The sequence below is a fragment of the Saimiri boliviensis genome, chromosome 8 (assembly GCF_048565385.1).
Source record: "Saimiri boliviensis isolate mSaiBol1 chromosome 8, mSaiBol1.pri, whole genome shotgun sequence".
Taxonomy (NCBI): domain Eukaryota; kingdom Metazoa; phylum Chordata; class Mammalia; order Primates; family Cebidae; genus Saimiri; species Saimiri boliviensis.
In genome coordinates, this window is record NC_133456.1 from 99,434,047 (window position 1) to 99,457,046 (window position 23,000).

The 23,000-nt window shown below is 37.3% G+C and overlaps 1 long non-coding RNA gene and 1 other non-coding gene across 2 annotated transcripts in view; one reads left to right on the forward strand and one right to left on the reverse strand.

Annotated features, from left to right (window-relative positions):
* The window catches only part of LOC141585442 (uncharacterized), a 139,308-nt gene that overhangs the window by 98,526 nt on the left and 17,782 nt on the right, over positions 1 to 23,000 (forward strand). The window contains exon 3 of the long non-coding RNA XR_012518918.1: positions 14,890 to 15,076. This is a non-coding gene — a long non-coding RNA (uncharacterized LOC141585442). The remainder of the gene's footprint in view (positions 1 to 14,889; positions 15,077 to 23,000) is intronic.
* Positions 10,349 to 10,451, reverse strand: LOC120367720 (U6 spliceosomal RNA). Its single transcript, XR_005582034.1, has one exon. It is a non-coding gene; the product is annotated as a U6 spliceosomal RNA (small nuclear RNA).

A 23,000-nucleotide genomic window follows, 5' to 3' on the forward strand; every position in this document is an offset into this window, starting at 1 on the left:
AAAGAAATCATGTTAATATCAAAGGTAATAAATATTTAAAATGCATCATTTCCTAGTTATTTTCCTACCTTTGACTACCACCTATCCTCTCATGGTTATTTACATTTATTCTGTTTGTTCAGCGGAAATGCTATACAGTGATGACTTCCCATCTCCATATTAAGTGACATGATATCAGTAGCTTGAAATTAACCACAGTGGCAGCATTTATACCACAGAAATCAGCAAATGCCACACATCTGGGGGGTTTTCCCTTTTTTTTTTTTCTTTTTTTATTTTTAGACACTGGGTCTCACTCTGTCCCCTAGGCTGGAATGCAGCGGTGCAGTCATGGTTCACTGCACCCTCAAACTTCTGGGCTCAAGCCATCCTCCTGCCTCAGCCTCCCAAGTAGCTGAGGCCACAGGTGCTCACCACCATGCCCAGCTAATTTTTTGTAGAGATGAGGTCTTACCATCTAGGGCTTTTTCATTTATCAAAGAACTAGTGATTGAATGTTTACCAACATGCCACCAAATGAAGGGGAGAGGCGACTGCCGTTCTCAGATTTCCCAGGGAAACTTAAGTTCTATAATTACAGGAAATGTGATAAAATGGTCAAAAGTCTATTACAGCAATGACTAAATTAGAAGCACAAGTCAGTTTTATTCTGTTGCAAATATAAAAGTTGCTGTTTTGTCTAAAGATAGAAAATAAAGAACTGGCCAGGTGTGGCAGTTCATGCCTGTAATCCCAGCATTTTGAGAGGCCAAGGCCAGCAGATCTCAAGGTCAAGGGATCAAGATCATCCTGGTCAGCAAGGTGAAACCCCATCTCTACTAAAAATACAAAAATTAGCTGGGCGTGGTGGCACGTGCCTGTAGTCTCAGTTACTCAGGAGGCTGAGGCAAGAGAATCACGTGAACCTAGGAGCAGAGGTTGCAGTGAGCCAAGATTGACAGAACTCCAGCCTGGTGACAGAACAAGACTCTGTCTCCAAAAAATAAAAATAAAAAAGAAAGAAAAGAAAGAACAAAGAGGGAAAAATGGGAGTTACCAGTGTCCCAGGTGTGCATTAATTATTTTCCCACTGTCCATTGCATCATGTTTGCCACAATCCCTATTGGCCAAAACAAGTCACATGATCAGCCCAGAGTGAACACAGGCAGTCATGAACACCTTGGGACTATTCTTGAAATCAACATATTGCCCAAAAAAACAGAAGTACTAACATCTTGATGTTTCTTCTATAGCATTTCCCAATATCCTCCCATCTGTGGAATTGAACAGCTGTAGACTTTGAAAAGGATGTGGGATGTATCTTAAAAACTGTAGACCCAGTAAGTCATTAAAAATCAATGTGGTGTGCAGATGTGCATGCACACTCACGTGTGTGTGTGTGAGAGGAACAGATGATTTCTAAATAAGGAAACTACACAGAATGCTAATTAAAAGTGGGCACAACAGAATAGGCACATCTTGCCAGCTGTGTATATCATACATTCCTTCTGGGTACATACTATCTTATCCTTCCATTTTTCTCCTTTCTTAATTACTCCGTACTTAATTATGTTTCTGTAAAATTACAGGTGACCAATAGATAGTTCGGTAGATTAGATAGATAGATGATGGATAGGTAGGTAGGTAGGTAGGTAGGTAGGTAGGTAGATAGATAGATAGATAAATATCCTGGCATGTAAAATAGTCCTACTCCATTTCTCGAGATATAGTCTAAGATCTCAGGAAATATTTGCAGCTTATTATTTTTTTAATTTCTTGAGACAGAGTTTCACTTTGTCAACCAGGCCAGAGTACAGGGTGCAATCATGGCTTATTGGAGCCTTGAACTCCTGAGCTCAAGCAATCCTCCCACATCACCCTCCAAAGTAGGTAGGACCACAGGTGTGCACCACCATGCCCAGCAAAGTTTTGCATTTTTTATAGAGATGGGGTTTCACCATGTTACCTAGGCTGGTCTAGAACTCCTGGGTTCAAGAGATACACTTACATCAGCCTCTCAAAGTGCTGGGATTACAGAAATGAGCCTCCACTCCCAGCCCCTCTTTTTTAAAGACTAAAAACTTGAAAACTGTAGACCCAGTAAGTCATGTATATATGTACTTCTTGAGGGTTGGACCCAAGAGAAAGTAACTACCTGCCTACCTGCCCGTGTAATATATTTTGAAGGATGTTAGGAAAACACCCTTACTGCCCAAATGCTCATTCATTTCCCTGAAGCACAAGATGTATGCTTAAGAAAACTTTAAGTGAAACTTTTATCAAAGAGTTTTACAGCTATATATACATATATAGCTATATATATATGTATGTGTATATACACACACACACACACACACACACACACACACACACACACACACATACATATGTCTTGGCTGAATTCAGACCCAATAAAATGATGAATGAACTATGTACTTGGGATGGGGCAGAAAAGGGTGAGTATCCGAAGCACAGAGGAAAAAAACAATGAAAAGGGATGTAAAAACATTCATTTATTGTAAACTTTTTTATTGTAAAGTTCAGCTGAAGTTAGTTTACAAGTTAACGGACAGTCTGTTAACTGACAGTGATTTTCCTCGGGTGCACACTGATGCCTGTGATATCCCCCATGTACCATGTGGGTGACATCGTTCAACATGGTCACCAAAAAGCAGACTTTGGTTCTCAAGAGGCTGTAACTTTGTACAGTTGTGTTTTAGGGCATTGCAGGAAGATCTGGTGTTTGTTCCACTGTGGGTGAAAGTGCTGAATTAGCAGCTACTAATTCAGGATTATTCTTTATTTCTAGCATTATCTTTTTGCCACCATTACAATGACCCTTTCAAAATAAAAATGACGCCCGGGCACGGTGGCTCATGCCTGTAATCCCAGCACTTTGGGAAGCCGAGGCGGGTGGATCACAAGGTCAAAGATCGAGACCATCCTGGTCAACATGGTGAAACCCCATCTCTACTAAAAATACAAAACATTAGCTGGGCATGGTGGCATGTGCCTGTAATCCCAGCTACTCAGGAGGCTGAGGCAGGAGAATTGCCTGAACCCAGGAGGCGGAGGTTGCGGTGAGCCGAGATCGCGCCATTGCACTCCAGCCTGGGTAACAAGAGCCAAACTCCGTCTCAAAAAAAATAAAAATAAATAAAAATAAAAAATAAATAAAAATGACAACTTGGGAACTTTATTAAGCTTTCTCCTTTTTAAAATCTTTATTTTGGGAGGCCAAGGCAAGAGGATTGCTGGAGATCAGCAGTTTCAGTTCAGTTTGGGCAAAATAGTGAGACCCCATATCTACAAAATAAAAATCATCCATGCATGGTAACAGGCACCTATAGTCGCAGCTACTTGAGGTACTGAAATGGGAGGATCGTTTGTGCCCAGGAGTTTGAAGCTGCAGTGAGGCATGTTGATGTCACTACACTCCATACTGGGTGACAGAGAAAAACTCTGTCTCAAAAAATAAGTAAAATGAGGTCTTTAGATTCTCAAATTATCTTCTGATTTCTCAAAAGGTGAAGTTAATGACCTATCCTAACTTTAGTTCATTTCCCAGGTTTAAAGAAGTACCTCTTTCCATAAACTAATATCAATTTTTGCCTTACCATAGTAGAGAGAGTAGATTCCGGTTTCTAGTGCAAAAGACCTTTATTTTTAAAGACTGAAGCTAGAAAGTCCTTCTTTAATAATGTCATCGGTATCTTTCCATTTTCTAACAAGAGAGAAAAAACAATTTTCTGGGTCTTTTTTTTCTTAGATTTATTCTGAGTTAAAACTTATTTTCTCTTTGAACTACTCATGAAGAAAAAGGCTGCTTCAGCCAAAAATGAACAGAAGTCCAAGGACAGTGATCTGGCAGTATCTAAGATAAGAATTTTCAACAAGTTTATGAAAATTCACTTGCTTACAATTAATGTAAAAATATAAATACATGGCTGATGGGAATGCAAAATGATACAGGATCTTTGGAAAACAATTTGGCAGTTTCTTAAAAAGTTAAACAGACACTATGTGACCCAGCAGTTGCACTCATAGATACCAATCCAAGAGGAATGTAAACATATGTCTGTCTAAAGACTTGCACACATAGCAGGGTTATCATAATAACCATAAATTAGAACCAGTCCCAAAGCTCATCAGCTGGTAACTAATCCGTTCTTGCATTGCTATAAAGAAATACTTGAGGCTGGGTAATTTATAAAGAAAAGAGGTTTAATTGGCTCATGGTTCTTCTGCAGGCTGTTCAATTGTGGCACCAACATGGCTTAGCTTCTGGGGAGGCCTCGGGGAGCTTTTATTCACCTCCCACGAGGCCCCACCTCCAACACTGGGGATTACATTTCAGTCTGAGATTTGGGCAGGGGCAAATATCCATACCATATCAGCCAGTGAACCCTAATGTAAACCGTGGACTTTAGGTAGCAGTGATGTGCGCATATAGGTTCATCAATCGTGACAGGTGTACCACTCTGCTGGGAGCTTTTAATAACGGGAAGGCTGTGCATGTGTGGAGTAGGGGATGCCCAGAAAAGCTCTACATTCTGCTCAGTTTTGCTGTGAACTTGGAACTGATGTAAAAAAACAAAACTATATATTTTAAATGGCCCTGCATATGTTGAGATGTCAGCTGTCAGCTATCTTTCTCATTATCTTTGGGTTTCAGACTATGATGTAGCTCAATATTATTTCCTATGTACTTATTTTCCTCCTCATGCATCCAACTTTTTGAAACTGTGGCTTTATATCTTTTATCTATGAAGAACATGTTTGTGCATTTCCTTTTCTAATTTTAATTATTTCCGAAGTTCTAGCTTGCTTCCTTTTTTATTAATTAATAAACTTTATTTTTAGTTTTGGGTTCACAGTAAAATTTAAGCAGAGAGTACAGAGAGTTCCTGTATCCACCCCACTAATTGTGTCCCAAGTGTCATTTAAACTCTGTTTAACTTTCCTCCCATTCATCTGTTGCTTTTATTGGGACATTTTCTTTTGACCTTTCTTCTATGTCACAAATCACATTTTCCTGGGCTCCTTTTGTTAATTTCTTATATTCTTCATATCAGTTCTAACTATAAAAGAAGAGTGGCTTTTATAAGGAAAAGATAGAAGAGCAGCTTTACAACAACTGAGTAGGAAAACTATCGTTTTTTGTTTTTTTGTTTTTTTGTTTTTGTTTTTGAGACGGAGTTTTGCTCTTGTTACCCAGGCTGGAGTGCAATGGCGCGATCTCGGCTCACCGCAACCTCCACATCCTGGGTTCAGGCAGTTCTCCTGCCTCAGCCTCCTGATTAGCTGGGATTACAGGCATGCGCCACCATGCCCAGCTAATTTTTTTTTGTATTTTCTTTAGTAGAGACGGGGTTTCACCATGTTGACCAGGATAGTCTCGATCTCTTGACCTTGTGATCCACCCACCTCGGCCTCCCAAAGTGCTGGGATTACAGGCTTGAGCCACTGCGCCCGGCCGGAAAACTATCGTTTTAATGCAATAAAATTCCAAATACAAAGGAAAAAGGTAAATTTGATTATAATAAAGAACGTGAAAGCTACTGCTCGTCAAAATACATAATTAAAGAATAAGGGATTGAGAAACCCACAAACTAAGAACTGCATTATATACATCCCATAAAGCACAGAAAGCCAGAATATAAAACAAATTCCTACCACTTATAAAGAAAAATCCTAAAAACCCATTAGAAAAATGGGTGAAAAACTTGAATAGACACTACAGAAAAAAGGAGTATCCAAATGGTCACTAGAAATATAAAAAGACATTTAACTTCTTCATCTTCAGGAAAATGTGAATTTAAATCATGGTGAGATACAATTCTACACCCAACAGTTCAGCTAAAATGAAAAAGAGAGCAATATCAAGTCCTGGAAAGTCCATGGGACAATCATATCATTCATGTATGCATGGTGGAGTTTAAATTAAACCACACTGGGAAACTGTTTTGCAGCATTACTGAAGCTGTGTATGTAGCTACCCCGTTCCCCTCCACACAAATGTGTACAACAGGTAGGTTCTCAAATGTTCTTAGTCCCAGGAATCATAGGAGCTCTGTGCAGGAAACTGACCAAATGTTCATTAACAAGAAAAATGGATAAACACTGTGGCATCTGCAACCAATGGAACACTAGATAGCAATAGAAATACACAAACCACAATCCACACAACAGTGAGGAAACTCACAGGCCTTATACCAAATTATGCCCAAGGGAGTCCATATTCTTGGTTCCATTTACATGAAATATAAAAATAATTTTATAATTCATTTTATAAAATTATCAAAATGAATGAATCTGTGGTGCTATTAAACAGTGAGTGCTCTTTTGAGAACTGGATGGCGTCAAAAAGCACTTCTGAGATGTGGCTGATATTCTGTGTGTTGATTCGGTGCTAGGCACATGGGTGTGTTCAGTTTGTGAAAGTTCTTGGAGATGAACATGTATCATTTTTTGCATTTTCTGTATGTATGTGTTACTTTAGTAACAACTTGGGGAAAAAGAATGAAGTAGGAATATACAATCTGACATTCAAAATTCAGCCAAAACTATCAGTAAGCATAGACGATAATAAGAAAAATATGCTGTGACATTTTTGTTAAAAATCCATATTTCATTAGCCAGGCATTGTAGTGGGCCCCTGTAATCCCAGATACTCAGGAGGCTGAGGCAGGAGAATCACTTGAACCCAGGAGGCAGAGGCTGCAGTGATCCAGGATCACGCCACTGCACTCCAGCCTGGGTGACAGAGCAAAACTCCATTAAAAAATAATAATCCATATTTCAGTTTGTATTGTGTATGTGTATAGAAAATCTTAAATGGCTGCATAGAAAAAATAATTTAAAATTGGAAAAAAATAATGAAGAGGTAAAAAAAAACAAGTTAAAGATACGATTTTTGCCTTTTATTTTGCTTACTTGTAAGATTTTACAGGCTGTATATTCATATACATGAAAATGAGTGAACAAAATTTGGCCAAAAAAAAAAAAACTATGCACTGTACTAGCAAAAACATATCTCAAGTGAGTAAAACCAGATGCCTCATGAGATTGTCAAGCTGATTTCCAAAATCGTCACTCCTTGGGTTGCTATTACATATTCTGAATGATATTTAAATACAGTGTTAAGTTACATATATATTTAAATGTAACTTAAGTGATATTTTAAAAATAAAACATGAAGATTTATTTAATTAAAAAAACAAACTGACATCATCAATGAGAAACAAATGAGTATCATGTGCCTGCAATTGTGAAAGACAGAAACTCACTTATGTAGTATTCTGGCTAAGAAAGCGTAACCTAAATGAAACCATGCAGAAACTTCAGACAAGCACAAAATGAGAGATGTTTTAGTTAAAAGGTGTTGGAGGGGCAGACTGCATTTTTCAAACATGTCGATGTCATTTTGAAAAGAAAAAGAAAATGTTTCAGATTAAAGGAGGCTAAGGAGACATGACACTTAAATTCAACCCCTCACCAGAGGCTAGATCCCATACATGAGAGAAGAAAATGCTGAAGCATATCATCTCATCATTCAGTAAAATTGGAATACCAATGGCAGATTAGATAAAAGTATTGTGTCAGTGTTAAGTGAACTAATCTGATAACTTAGAAAAAATGAATAAATTTATAGACATATACAACCTGTAAGACTAAATTATGAAGAAATGAAAATGTGAGCAGACCAGTAACAAATAAGGGAATCGAATCAGTAGTTAAGTTTCCCATCAGAGAAAAGCCTGGGACCTAATGACTTCACTGCTGAATTCTACCAAACATTTAAAGAACTCATAGCAATCCTTAAGCTTTTCCAAAAAATGAAAGAGGAGGGAAGGAAATGAAAGACACAAGTAAATGGAAAGATGTCTTACATTCCTGGATTGGAAGAATTGAAATTCTTAAGACCCATATCCAAAGTGATCTACAGAGTCCATGTAATCGGTATCAAAATTCCAATAATATTTTTCACAAAAATAGCAAAAAATCTTAAAATGTTATGTATCACAAAAATATAATTAGCCCAAGCATTTTTGAGCAAAAAGAACAAAGCAGGAGGCATCACAGTAACTGATTTAAAAATATACTAGAAAGCTATAGTAATAAAATCAGCATGGCAATGGTATAAAAACAGACATATAAACTAATGAGACAGAATAAAAAATCCCAGAGATAAATCCATGCATTTATAGTCTATGTACTTTAAACAAAAATACCAAGGACTTACAATAGGGAAAAGATAGTCTCTTTAATAAACAATGCTGGGAAAACTGGATAACCATATGCAGAAGATTGAAATTAGACCCTCATCTCACACCATATACAAAACCAACTCAAAATGGATTAAAGACTTAAATAGAAAACCTACAATTGTAAGACTAGGAGAACATATAGGGGAATAGCTCCATGACATCAGTTTAGGCAGTAATTTTTTATATGACCGCAAACATATAGGCAACAAAAGTAAAAATAGACAAATGGGATTGCATTAAACTAAAAACCTCTGCATAGCAAAGAAAACAACTAACAGAGTGAAGAGAAACCTACAGAATGGGAAAATATATTTGCAAACCATAAACAGCCTGCAAAATATGTGAGAAACTCAAATAACTCAAAGGTAAAAAGACAACCTGATTTTAAAAATTAGCAAATGACCTGAATAGACATTTCTCAAGAGAAGACATACAAATAACTACTAGGTATACGAAAAAAAAAAAAAAAAATGCTCAGCCAGTGCACAGTGGTTCATGCCTGTAATCCCAGCACTTTGGGAGGCCAAGGTGGGTGAATCACCTGAGGTCAGGAATTCAAGACCAGTAAAGCCAACATGGTGAAACCGTCTCTACTAAAAATACAAAAATTAGCCAGGGGTGGTGGTGGGCGCCTGTGATCCTAGCTACTTGGGAGGCTGAGGCAGGGGAATCACTTGAACCTGGGAGGCGGAGGTTGCAGTGAGCCAAGATTGCACCACTGCACTCCAGCCTGAGTGACAGAGTGAGACTCCATCACAAAAAACAAAAAGGAAAGAAAAAAAATGCTCTCAACCTCTGTAATCATCGGGGAAATGCAAATTGAAACATCAATGAGCTATTACCTTACACTTGTTAGGATGGCTATTACCTGAAAGGTAGAAGATAACAAGAATTGGCAAGGATGTAGAAGCGAGGAAAGCCTTGCACACTGTTGGTGGGACTATAAATTAGTACAGCAATTGTGGAAAATACTATGGACGTTCCTCAAAAAATGAAAAATAGAACTATCATGTGATCCAGCAATCCTACTTCTGGGTATACATCCAAAGAAAATGAAATCCATGCGTCAAAGAGATACCTGCAATCTTATGTACATTGCAGTGTTATTCATAATAGCCAAGATGCAGAATCAGTTTAAGTGTTAAGATAATGTGGTGTATATACACAACAGAATACCATTCAGCCTTTAAAAAGACAGAAATCTTGTCATTTGTGACAATATGGATGAACATGAAAGACATTATCTTAAGTGACATGAGCCAAGCACAGAAAGACAAATATTGGTGACCTCATCTACATGTAGAATATTTTTAAAAAGTCAAACTCACAGAAACGAAGTTCAATGGTGGTTACCAGAGAGTGTGGGTGCAGTAGTTGGGAAGATGTTGGTCCAAAGCATAAATTTTCAGTTAAACAGGAGGAATGAATTCAAGTTCAACTGAACATCAAGATGACTATAGTTTATAACAATATATTATATACTTAAGAATTGTTAAGAGATTTTAAGTTTTCTCACCACAAAAAATGGTATATGAGGTAGTGCATATGCAAAATGGCTTTATTTGGCCATTCCACAATGCATATACACATATCAAAATATCATGTTGTGCACAATAATATAATTTTTACTTGTTTATTAAAAGAAAAAGGAACTAAATGTACTTTATTTGTTAAGTGTACTGTGGTTATAAAGGAGAATCCCTATTTTAGGAAATATGCTGAGTATTTTGCCCTCAAATACTTCATAAATATAGTTTATACCCAAATACATATGTAGATATAGATGATATATTTTTAATGTATGTATAGAAAGAGAGTGAAAATGGTGAAGCAAATGGGGTAAAATGTCAACAGTATGTGAATCTGAGTAAACCCTTGCAAATTTTTTATGTTTGAAATAATTTCCAAATAAAAGTTTAAAAACTGGAATTTAAAAGTTCTGAAAGTCATCTTTCAGCTCCACCTCCTCTTCCAAGGAGTAAGCCAATATTAACAGTTTTATACATGTATTTCTCGATCCATGTCTATGTTTTTCATTGTGGTAAAATATATATAACATAAAATCTGCTTTTAAGTGCACAGTTTAGTGCATTAAATACAAAAATGTAGAACTCTTCTTGAATTTGCATGTCATCCTTGTGCAGGGGCCAAGCCAATTTTGTCTCTATTACTCCAATTTTAGTATATGTGCTGCTGAAGCAAGTATTCTATGCATTTTTAAACATACATGTTCCAATATTATAAATGTAATCATATTGTACCAAAAAAGAAAGTGAAAAAGCAAGATGTTCCTAGTAAAATGAGATCAAAAATTTCATCACCAGCAGAAATGCAGAAATGTTGAAGGAATCTCTTTGGGCCGAAAGAAAATAACTGATAAAAGTTTTAACTCATACAATGTAATAAAGAACTCTGGAAATTACAAATATAAGAAAACATTTCCAACTTAATCTCTTTAAGAAATATTTGACTATGTAAAGCAAATATAACAAAGTCTGTGGGGTTCATTGCCTGCACAAAAGTAAGCTATATTACAACAATGATACAGAGGACAGGAGTAGCAGAATGAAAGTCTGCTTTGTAAGGTTCTTACATGTCACGTGAAATGATATAATATCTGAAAGTAGACTGTGATTAGTTAAATATTGTAAACCCTAGAGCAGCCACTAAAAAAAAAACATACAAAAGAGGTATTGCTAGTAAGCCAATAGTGAAGAGAAAATAGAATCTAAAAAATATTTGATTAGTACAAATGAATAAAGGAAGAAAGGAAAAGAAAATATAAAATAGATGGGACAAAGGGATAACAAATACAATATGGTCAATTGAAACCCAACTATATCAATATTCCTGTTGAATGTAAATGGTCTAAACACTCCATTAAATGACAGATTGTCGGACTGGATAAAAAAGCAAGACCTCACTATATGTATGCTATTAGAAACTGACTTTAAATATAAAGACATGGACAGGTTAAAGAAAGAAGAATAACAAAGCATTTCCCAAAATGCTACAAAAAAATTACATAATGTCATGCAAGCATTAAGCAAAAGTAAGATAATTGGCTATATGATACAAAGTAGGTTTCATATTAGGGGATCATAATGGGAAAGAAAGCAGAAAACACAATGCTCACAGGGCTTCAAAATATATGAAGCAAAAACTAATAGAAGTAGAAGAAGAAATAGACACAATTACAGTTAGAAATTTCAATGCTCCTCTCTCAATAATTGTTAAAATATGTGGGAAGAAAACCAATAAGGATGCATGAAACTTGAACAACCCTATTAACTACTTAAGTTAATTGACATGTATAAAACACTCCCCCAACAACTGCCGAATAAATGTTCTTTTCAAGTGTACATGGAGAATTTACCAAGAAAAATCATATTGGGTCCAAAAAACAAGTTTCAATAACATTTAAAGGATTAATTTCCGAAGTATATTCTCTGACAACAATTTTTAAAAATCACGACCAGGCATGGTGGCTCACACCTGTAATCCCAGCACTTTGGGAGGCCAAGGTGGGTGGAGCATCTGAGGTCAGGAGTTCGAGACTAGCCTGACTAACATGGTGAAACTCCGTGTCTACTGAAAATACAAAAAATTAGCTGGGCCTGGTGGCAGGCGCCTGTAATCCCAGCTATTTGGGAGGCTGAGGTAGGAGAATCGCTTGAACCCAGGAGGTGGAGGTTGCAGTGAGCCAAGATCGTGCCATTGCACTCCAGCCTGGGCAATAAGAGCAAAACTCCATCTTATTTAAAAAAAGAAAAAAAAATAACATGTGAAATCAGAAAATATTTTGAATGGCATGAAAATGAAAGCAGCACATATAAAAAGTGTGGGAATCATTTAAAGCAGTGCTAAAAAGGAAACGTATAACGTTTTTGTTTATTTGAGATGAAGTCTCACTCTGTCTCCCAGGCTGGAGTGCAGTGATACAATCTCGACTCACTACAACCTCCACCTCCCAGGTTCAAGCGATTCTTCTGCCTCAGCCTCTGGAGTAGCTGGGACTACAGCCACCACGCCCAGCTTATTTTTGTATCTTCAGTAGAGACAGAGTTTCACCACTTGACCAGTCAGGTCTCAAATTCCTGAACTCAGGTAATCCACCCACCTTGGCCTCCCAAAGTGCTGGGACTACAGACATGAGTTACTGCACTTGGCCAGAAATTTGTAACTTTAAATACTTATGTTATAAAGTAGAAAACTTTATAACTAAATATCTAAGTTTCCACCTTAAGAAACTAGAAAAAGATGAGCGATTTAACTCAAAGTAAGCAGAAGGGAAGAAATAACCAGAAATCAATAGAATAATAAATGAACAAACAGTAGAGAAAATCAATGAAACCAAAAGTCAGTCTTTGAAAATACAGCTGGTAAATCTTTAGCCAAGTTAAACCAGAAAAATAGATAAGGAACACACAATTACAAGTACCCAGAATGAACAATTTCAATACACTACTAAAAGGATAATAAAAAAAGTTATGAATAAATTTATCAAATTAGATAAAAATGCATTCCTTGAAAGGTTAGAACAACTAAAGCTCACTCAAAAAGAAATAATTTAAATATTCCTATTTATATTTTAAAAAGTGAAGATGTAGTCATAAACCTTTCTACAAAGAAAACTTGTAGATCCAGAGGCTTGACTGATGAATTCTACCAAATGTTTAAGGAAGGAATAAAACCAATCCTACACAAAACTACAGAAAGAAAACTCTCCAGTTCATTTTATGCAGCTAGTTTTACCCTGATAACACTAGAAAAAGAAATTTAAAAGTTAGAAAACTACAGACCAATATTTCTTATGAACACAGACACAAAAATCCTTAACAAAATTTCAGTAAATCAAATCCAGCTACACATAATAAAAGAATACATCATGAACAAGGCAGGTTTATCCCAGAAATATAATATTGAGTCAACATACAAAAATCAATAAATATAATTTATAATACTAGCAGATTAAAAAGGAGAAACTATATGACTCACATAGTTTCATCTTAAAAGGTTCACAGAAACATTTGACAAATTTAAATACCCATTCATGATTTTAAAAAATAGTAATAATAATCCTTAGCAAACTAGAAATGGGAGAAAACTTCCTTAATGTGATAGAGGAAATCCACCAAAAACCTACAGCTAATACCATAATTTAAAACTGAATTATTTTCTCCTAAGATTGGGAAGAAGGCAAGATGTTCCCTTTTGTTACTTCTATTCAATGCAAGTTTCTAGTTAATATTATAAGGCAAGAAACCAAAATAAAAATCCTGTCTTCAGAAATGTATACGTAAAACTGTCATTACGCAGTGGCAATGTGGTTGTTGATACAGAAAATCCTAAGGAATCTACCAAAAAGTAACCACAGCTAACTAAGAAGCAAATTTAAGCAAGGTCACAAGATACAAGGTCAGCATACACAAATCAGTTTTATTTCTATATGGTAGCAACAAAGAATTGGAAATTTACATCTTCAATTGTAAACTAAAAGGTCCTGGGCTCCTGCTTCCTCCTCTCCTCTTGATCCACAAGAGGTTTGAGCCACGGTTCTCCCCACCCTCCTGTTTAGGCTCAGGTGCTGTGCCAGCCTCGGCCTAGCCCCAGGGCTCAGGTGATTTGCTCCTTTGCCCAGGCTTTAGGAACCAACTTGCAATTTGCCTTTTGCAATATGTTCTGACTCTTTCAAGTATGGTTTGAACTCATCGATATTCATGAGCTTGCAAACAGGTTCTATTCCCCAGGGAAGCTGCGTGGTGGTAAAGGGCCCTTCCCTTGGTCTCACTGTGGCACTGGCCAGGCTACCATCTGCACAGAGAAGAGCTGGGCAGATGCTTCTTGAAGAAATCCTCGGGCTTCTTCCAGATGGGATAGACCTTTCATCCTTGAGCTAGGGTATTTTGGCCTCCAGAGATGAGTACTCAGAAGCCCATGTCACCGTAGAAGACACTAAGTTTTTATTTCTTGGGGACTCTGATATGTTTTTCATTCCGTTTTTTTAAAAAAAATGTGTTCCCAGGTCTCCCATCTCACAGCAGCTAAGAAGCGACACCAGGGCAAAGAGCAGTGTCCTCAGTCACAGAGGTTGCTGCAGTTCAGTGGGACGGCAGCCAAGGAGATTGCCTGTTTTTTTTTTTGTTTTTTTGTTTTTTTGTTTTGCAGGGGCAGGGCGGGGCGGCAGTGGGGAATAGATTATTTACTATTTCTGCTTGTGTGGGGTTTTATTTCTGGTTAGGTCATGAACTTCTGATGCACACATGTCTTTGCTTTTTTTAATTCAACTAATTCATTTTCCAATAAAAGTATGCTAACTCCTTGTTTGACTATATTAACATGTATGTGTGTGTGTGCGAGTGTGTGTGTGTATGTGTGTGTAAAATCTCCAGAAGTGAGCCCTTTTTGTGGCACATTTCAGGGACTTCCAGCATATGAGGGCCTCTTCTAGCTACAGTAAGATTATGATACTAGAATGATACTTCACATTTTAGTACACACTGTGCTAGACACTGTGTCAGATATTTTGCAAGGTTTATCTGCTGTAATCCTTACAACACCCACGTGTGGTAGACTAGTACAGCCCCACTTCACAGACGAAGTAATTGAGATTTATCGAGACAAATTAATTTGCCCACAGTTACCTCCAGGAATGATGGAGCTGGCTTTCAGCCTCAGCAGTCTGACGCCGGAATCATTTCTTTTCGTTCCATATTTTGAGCCTGATGGTTCAGTTCTTGGAATAAGACTATCCAAAGGAGTGGAAGGACAGCAGCCACCTCTAATTCCACGTTATTGGCTGTAGATGAGCCACACGCTGCTCTAAGGTAAGGGTCAAAGTGGACTCTCACTTAGGGCATTGATTAATTTTTTGCAGAAGTGACTGTTCTGTCTTTCTCAAATGTCATCTAACCTAGACCCACAGGAAGTTGACAAAGATTCCCATGGTATGAAGGGCCCATGTGGTTTTCTCGGAGCCTGTGAAGAATCACAGCTCTGATGGGAGGACAGCCTTCTGCCCTTCTGAAAAAGCACTGGCAAAAGCAATTCCCTCATTGGTTCATCAGATATGGTTAAGCAGCTGGGCGTGGTGCCTCACACTTGTAATCCCAGCTGCTTGGGAGGCCGAAATGGGAGGATCACATAAGGCCAGGAGTTTGAGACCCGCCTGGGCAACACGGCAAAGCAAAAATGTGGTTAAGTATCTCTTTCTCTCTTTCTGGGTGTGCGAAAGACAGCAACAGATTGTACTTTCATAGAGCTTACAGTCTGGAAGAAAAGACAGATAATTGAATGAATACTAGAAGGGACCATAAGAGTAATTCCAGAGGAAGTGCTGGGTACTAAAGGAGTATAGCACCCTAGGCGGATGCTTCTGCTAAAGAGAAGTAACAGACATCAGGGTAGGGACTTTGGAGAGCCACCTCCAGCATGCAGAGGCAAACCCTAGCATCTGCCCCCAGCCATGAAAAGAAGCAGAGTAAGACTACATGGGGCTGAGGAGGGCGTTATCTGTAGGTGCCTCCAGACATTTTAAATCACCATCAAAGACATTGTGTGAGCTCTCTGGGATACTGCAAGAGAAAAGACATCTGGGAGTTGCAGGATTCTGGAATTTCTGCTGGTAGGCACAGAGAACCCAATGTTTTAAATTCTCATCGCGCTTGTCAACCACACTGATAACTGGCTTTGATCTATAGAAGCTTGATTACATCTAGCCATTGCTAAGTTTCTTTTTCTAAATATATATTTTTTTCATATATGGGAACTGCTATCCTCCTAGGGAGAGTAATTCATTTTCCAAAATTGATTTTTCTTTTCTTTCTTTCTTTTTTTTTGACAGAGTCTCTTTGCTAACCAGGCTGACAGAGTTGACATTAGGAAAGCATTCATTGTTTTAGAAAAGCATATATTCTATAGTTTTTCTGTCCAGTAGCTAGAATAATAATCCTGACTTGTATGAAAATAACAAAAATAACAGAAAAGTTAGAATAATTTTTAACTTTTATTCTAAGTTAAACATTAGAATAAAATTTTTATTCTAATTTTTGGAATTGTTTTTATAAGTGCATTTGAGAAGTTTGATGAGCACCTGATATGGTTTTGCTCTGTGTCCCTACCCAAATCTCATGTTGAATTATAAATCCAGTGTTGGAGGAGGGGTCTGGAGGGAGGTGATGGAATAATGTGTGTAGACTTTGCCCTTGCTGTTCTAATGATAGATTCTCATGAGATATGGTTCATTGAAAGTGTGTGGTACCTCTCCCTTCTCGCTCTCTCTCTCTCTCTCTCTTCTCTCTCTCTCTCTCTCTCTCTCTCTCTCTCTGTCTCCTGCTGGCCATGTAAAGATGTGTCTGCTTCCCCTTTGCCTTCTGCCATGATGGTAAGTTTCCTGAGGCCTTCCCAGTCATGCCTCCTGTACAGCCTGCAGAACTGTGAGTCGACCTTTATATATATATATGTAAATTAGAAAGCTTTTCTTTTTATAAATTACTCAGTCTCAGGTAGTTCTTTATAGCAGTGTGAGAATGGACTTATATAACACCATTCTGATAGGATGGGAATTCCTATTCTCTTGGGAACAGATGAGAAATGTAAGGAAAGGGGATGAGCAGTCCTTCCCAAGGTGACTTGGTAACCACTGAACTGGCCAACATGTGACTCTTAATGTCTCTGACGTCCGCTCATGGCAGATAGCAGCACATCCAAAAAGTTATCAAACTAATCCAATGTTTGGCTAATAATCTGAAACATATGATTAAAGATGCCCTGAATTTCATCCTTTTAATTGTTGCTCAAGAAAACTAATAAAATAAAAGGAAGGCTTGGCATAATGGCTCACACCTGTAGTCCCAGCACTTTGGGAGGCCAAGGCAGGTAGATCAATTGAGCCCAATAGTTCAAGACCAGCCTGGCCATGGAGAACACCTGTCTCTACTAAAAATACAAAAATTTTCTGGGCGTGGTGGTGTGCACCTGTAATCTTAGCTAACTGGGGGGCTGAGGCACAAGGATCACTTGAACCCGGAAAGCGGAGGTTGCAGTGAGCTGAGATTGTGCCACTGCACTCCTCAAATCTATAATGTAGTTTTCTTAAACCACAAAGCAGAATTTGGTAGCAACAAATGAACTTTAAGTAGAGAATATTTGGTCATGTGCTATTAAAGTAGATAAATATTCTATTTTTAAAACAGCACGAGAGCTAAAATAAGCTGTGCTATGTAAATAGATGAATTCATTAGGAATATTAATAAATTCGGCCTTCAAATCAAATTGCATAGTAAATTGTCATTTGTTATTTTTTTATACACAACAAAATAACTTTTAAATATTTAGTTATAGGTTACTAAGAATTGTTTTTATATCCATATTCCTTTAAGTAAATTTGTTAACTTTAACTGTTTAAAGAGTCCTTCAAAAGATGTCTTGGACAGTATTGAAGAAAATAAAACCCCATTATTCATGTTGAAAGTGTTTCCTCTTGCCTTGGTAAAAAGAACAAAATATTACATTAAATTACCATAGTACCCTGAAATGTTATTATAGTTCTTTGATAAATATGATAGATGGAAATGGTATAGGAAACAAGCTAGATATACAAACTGACATTTTATTGTGCACATAAGATTCTCATTAGTTATGTGTTAGATGTGTTTATATCACACAACATATCTGTTGGCATTTTCCTTAATGTCATTTGTTTATTTATTGCCTTCATAATAACCCTGGGTGCTCTGAAAGTAGAGTATCACAAATTTAATCTTTTACTATTGGGATTGCATTTTCATATTTACTAGGCTATTTAGTAAAAAGACCAGGGGAAATCTTTGATGCCAGATTGTCACATGAAATTAAATCTATGTCCTTAAAAATGAAATGGGACACTCAGCACATGGCCGTGCTCATACAGAATTAGATCTAGCATTGTTTCTGGTTTTTCATGTTGCTAAGAACTATTTCTTGCTGTCTGGAAAATTCCTGTCTCAAATTATCTATGCAATATTTCATTTAAATTGCAAGATAGAATAATCTTTTGCATTTAGCTTCTAGAACTTCTATGTAAATAGGCCCATCAGCATAAAGATAGAACACTAACTTATATATGTAGTAAGACAGACACAAATAGAAAAAGCACTGTATTTCTGTTTAGCTATCTATTGCTGATGCTAATTGTCAAGTTTAATCTTTTGCCTGATTTAAGTTGTTAATGCTTCCAAATCTACTTCCTGAAATTGGCTCCCTGTCATGAATATCAAGGCATGTGAATTTCAAATAAACCTGAAGAAAGCAGGATCATTTTAATTTCCCAGCAGTTGTAACAGGATTTTTTCATATATGTGTGTTTTTATATCATGATTATGTAATGTTAGTAACAATGAGGACATGAATTTGTGAGTGCTTCTATGTGCTAGGTATTGTGCTCGGTAATTTACATGACTTATCTCCTTTAATCCTAACAAAACTCTCTGAAGTAAAAACTGCTATCCCCTTTTTGCAGATGAGGAAACTGAGGTTTCATGACATTAAGTAACTTGCCCAGTGTTGTACAGCCAGCAAGTGGTGAAACGTGAATTTGGAGGGAGACATTTTGACTTCAGATATCATGCTTTTAAACTAGTATTCTACCTCAAAAAAGAATTTAAGGTAGCTTTAAAAGATACCTACAGTATATCAAAAGAACATTATTTAGGAGCACATGCAAAAAAGCATAGAGAACAGGAATATAAATGGCACCAGAATTAGTCCAGTACATGAAATTTACAGTACTTAAATTAGGGTGAACTACAAATGTTCTCTAAGCTTTCTAACAGTCTTCAGAAAGCCCAGACGGAATATGGTGCCTATATTATAAAATCAAACCATTTGGTCAACTGAAGCACATCTATTATTTATGTCAAGACTGTGAAGACAGTCTCCTAAGCATCCTTATAAACTGAATACTATGCAAGGTAATGAGGCCCATTTTCAACAGTATCCTTACAGTAAATTATGATGATGAATTTCACTGGGCTGCTTCTTACTGATCTACTGACACAAACAAATAGCTTGATTCAGTTAAGTCACATCAAAGCACAATTCAGTTAAAGCAACTTTTCAGGAGGCCACTATGACGTATCCAGATATATACAAGGGCTGTAATCAAGAATGAAGGCATTAATGAAGCCAAGAAAATTGCTCTGAAAATAGAAAGCTAACCCAAAAAAATAGTATTAAATTTACTACATAGTTTTCCTTCACTAAAGATATTAATTAATTTTAGTCTTTATCTCTTAGTAATGGGTCTTTCCAAATTCCTGGTGTGGTTGTGGACCAAATTTACCCTGTGATTTCACATTTACTTGTTTTGTTTATATAATTCATGCTCATTTCTCAAACATGCTTTTTGATTTTTTTCTCCACCTTAAAAAAAAAACTTTCCTTTTATGATCATCATTCATGATGCCTCTATAAATTTTTTTCTGATTCTGCTTACCTAACAGAATCAATCAAGTCTTATGCTGTATTTCCATAGCACTTTGGAGAGAATAATAAAAGAATGTATTGAGCGTTTACTACATACCAGGAACTTCCCTTTTATGTTCACAACTCAATGAAGAAGATACTAGTACTATCCCCATTTTACGGTTGAAGGAGTTGAGGTATGAAAGGTGAAATAATGACCAAAGTCACACAGAAAGTAAATGGTAGATTCAGCTTTCAAAGCCAAGGCTGTCTGGCTCCGGAGCCCCCATAGGTAGCTGGCGCACCATTCTGCCTAAAATATACACCACCAGCTGTCACTTGGCGCATGATACTTAGTGTTTCTGTTTTTATCTCTCTTCCGTCTTCTAGTAGCCCATTCTACCTTTCTCCATTTCTTCACATCCTATGCACTCCTCGACCAATTCGGATCTGGCTTCTGATTCCCCTATTCCATTGAAACTGTGTCCAGAAAGTATTTGCAAACTATGCATCCAACAGACGTCTAATATCCAGAAGCTATAAGGTACTTAATAGGAAAAAAACCCTAACACCCCATTAAAAAGTGGGAAAAGGACATGAGCAATTACTTCTCAAAAAAAGACATGTAAGTGGCCACCAAATATTTGAAAAATGCTAATTACCACTAATCATCAGAGAAATGCAAATCAAAACCACAGTGAAATATCATCTCACATCAGTCAGAATGGCTGTTATTAAAAAGTCAAAAAGTAACGTGTTGGTAAGGCTGTGAAGAAAAGGGAACGCTCATACACTGCTGGTAGGATTGCAAGTTAGTTCAACCACTCTGGAAAGAAGTTTAGAGATTTCTCAAAGATCTGAAAACAGAATTACCATTCAACCCCACAATCTCATTACTGGATTTACATATCTAAAAGAAAATAAATCATTCTACCAAAAAGATACATGCACTTGTATGTTCATTGCATCACTAGTCACAATAGCAAAGACATGGAATCGACCTGGGTGCCCACTAAGGGTGGAATGGATTTTTTTAATGTACATATACAACATGGAATACTACACAGTCATAAAAAGAATGAAATCACGTCCTTTGCAGCAACATGGATGGAGCTGGAGGCCATTATCATAAGTGAATTAAGGTGGAAACAGAAAACCAAATACCATGTGTTCTTATAAGTGGGAGCTGGCTGGGTAAGGTGGCTTACACTGTAATCTCAGCACAAGGGAGGCAGAGGTGACAGAATTGTTTGAGGCTAGGAGTTTGAGACTAGCCTGAGCAACATAGCAAGACAGAAAAAAGCCCCCCAAAAGACAAAAACAAATTATCCAGGCATGGTAGTGCACATCTGTCATCCCAGCTACTTGGGAGGCTAAGGCAGGAGGATCGCTTGGGCTCAGGAGGTTGCAGTGAGCTACGATAGCACCACTTCACTCTAATCTGGGTGGCCCAGTAAGATCTCTTCTCTAAAAAATAAGTAAGTGGGAGCTAAAGATTGGATACAAATGAAAATGAAGACAGTATTAATACACATTGGAGACTCCAAAAGCATGGTGGAAGGGGTGAGGACACGGGCTGAAAAGCTACCTATTGGATACTATGTTCACTACGTGGATGACAGGTTCATTTGAAGCCCAAACTTGGTTATTACACAATATGTCCACATAACAGATCTGCACGTGTACCCCCTAAATCTGAACTTTTAAAAAATGTGTAGTTCTGGGGTACATATAGGGAATGTATGGGTTTGTTACAAAGACAGAAGTGTGCCACAGTGGTTTGCTGCACCTATCAACCCATCAACTAGGTATTAAATCCAGCACAAATTATCTATTTTTCCTATTACTCTTTCTCCCCCCACCCCATCCCCCAACTGGCCCCACTGTGTGTTGTTCCCCTCCCTGTAACCATGTGATCTCATTGTTCAGCTCCCACTTATAAGTAAGAACAAGCAGTGTTTGCTTTTCTGTTCTTGCCTAAGTTTGCTGAGGATAATGGCTTTCAGCTTCATCCATGTCCCTGCAAAGAACGTGATCTCATTCCTTTTTATGGTTGCATAGGATTCCATGGTGTATACATACTACGTTTTCTTTATCCAGTCTATCATTGATTGGCATTTAGGTTGATTCCATATCCTTGTTATTGTGAATAGTACTGCAATGAACATATGCGTGCACCTATCTTCATAATAGAATGATTTATATTCTTTTGGGTATATTCCCAGTAATGGGATTGCTGGGTCAAATGGTATTTCTGGTTCTAGATCTTTGAAGAATCACCACATTGTCTTCCACAATGGTTGAATTAATTTACATTCCCACCAACAGTGTAAAAATACTCCTCTTTCTCCGCATCCTTGACAGCATCTGTTGTTTCTTGACATTTTAATAACGGCCATTCTGACTGGCTTGAGATGGTATCTCATAGTGGTTTTGATTTGCATTTCTCTAATGATCAGTGTCGTTGAGGTTTTTTTTATATGCTCATTGACTGCATGAATGTCTTCTTTTGAGAAGTATCTGTTCATGTCCTTTGCCCATTTTTTAATGGCATTGTTTGTTTTTTTCTTGTAAATTTGTTTGAGTTCCTTGTAGTGAATCTAAATATTTTAAAAGAAATTTTTTAATTACTTCCCACTATGCCTCCCCCAAGAAAAAGAAACTATGTCTATATGGTCACCAAGGACATCAAAGTTCTCAATCAAACACTTCACTGTCTTCATCTCGTTTCTCAGTTGTGATAGAAATTTCGGAACCCTCTCTCCCTCTGAAAATAATTCTTTGTCTTGGCTTTCCTGACCTCCCTGTTTTCTGTGTCTCTTTCTATATTGCAGGTTGTTTCTTCTCAGTCTCCGTGATTCTTCTTTTTCTGCCTAACCTTAAATTTTCCTTCTGCCCCACGCTCAGACTCCCAGTCCAATTCTTAGTGTTCTTTTCTTTTCTCTTTCCACAGTTTTCCCAGAGAGATTCATTCACCCACAATTATTTTTTACCAGCACAGATCTTTCTATTGAGTTCAACATTCATATAATCATGTTCCCTCACAATCCCAGGTTTTATATGCAGACCTGTATCGTAGCACTTCTCTTTCATCTTTCTATTCTTAGCACTCGGCACAGAGTAAGTGCTCAATAAATATTTTTATAAGGGAATCTAGGTAAACTAGACTAGAGGATGTTTTGGCAAGTCAGGCCAAACAGAGGATGCTATAAACTATAAAGCCTTCTACAGAAGGAACTGGATTCAAAAAAAACAGAATAGGTTAGACTTAGAGACTGGTAAGACAGGGTTCTGGGGGCAAGACTCAAG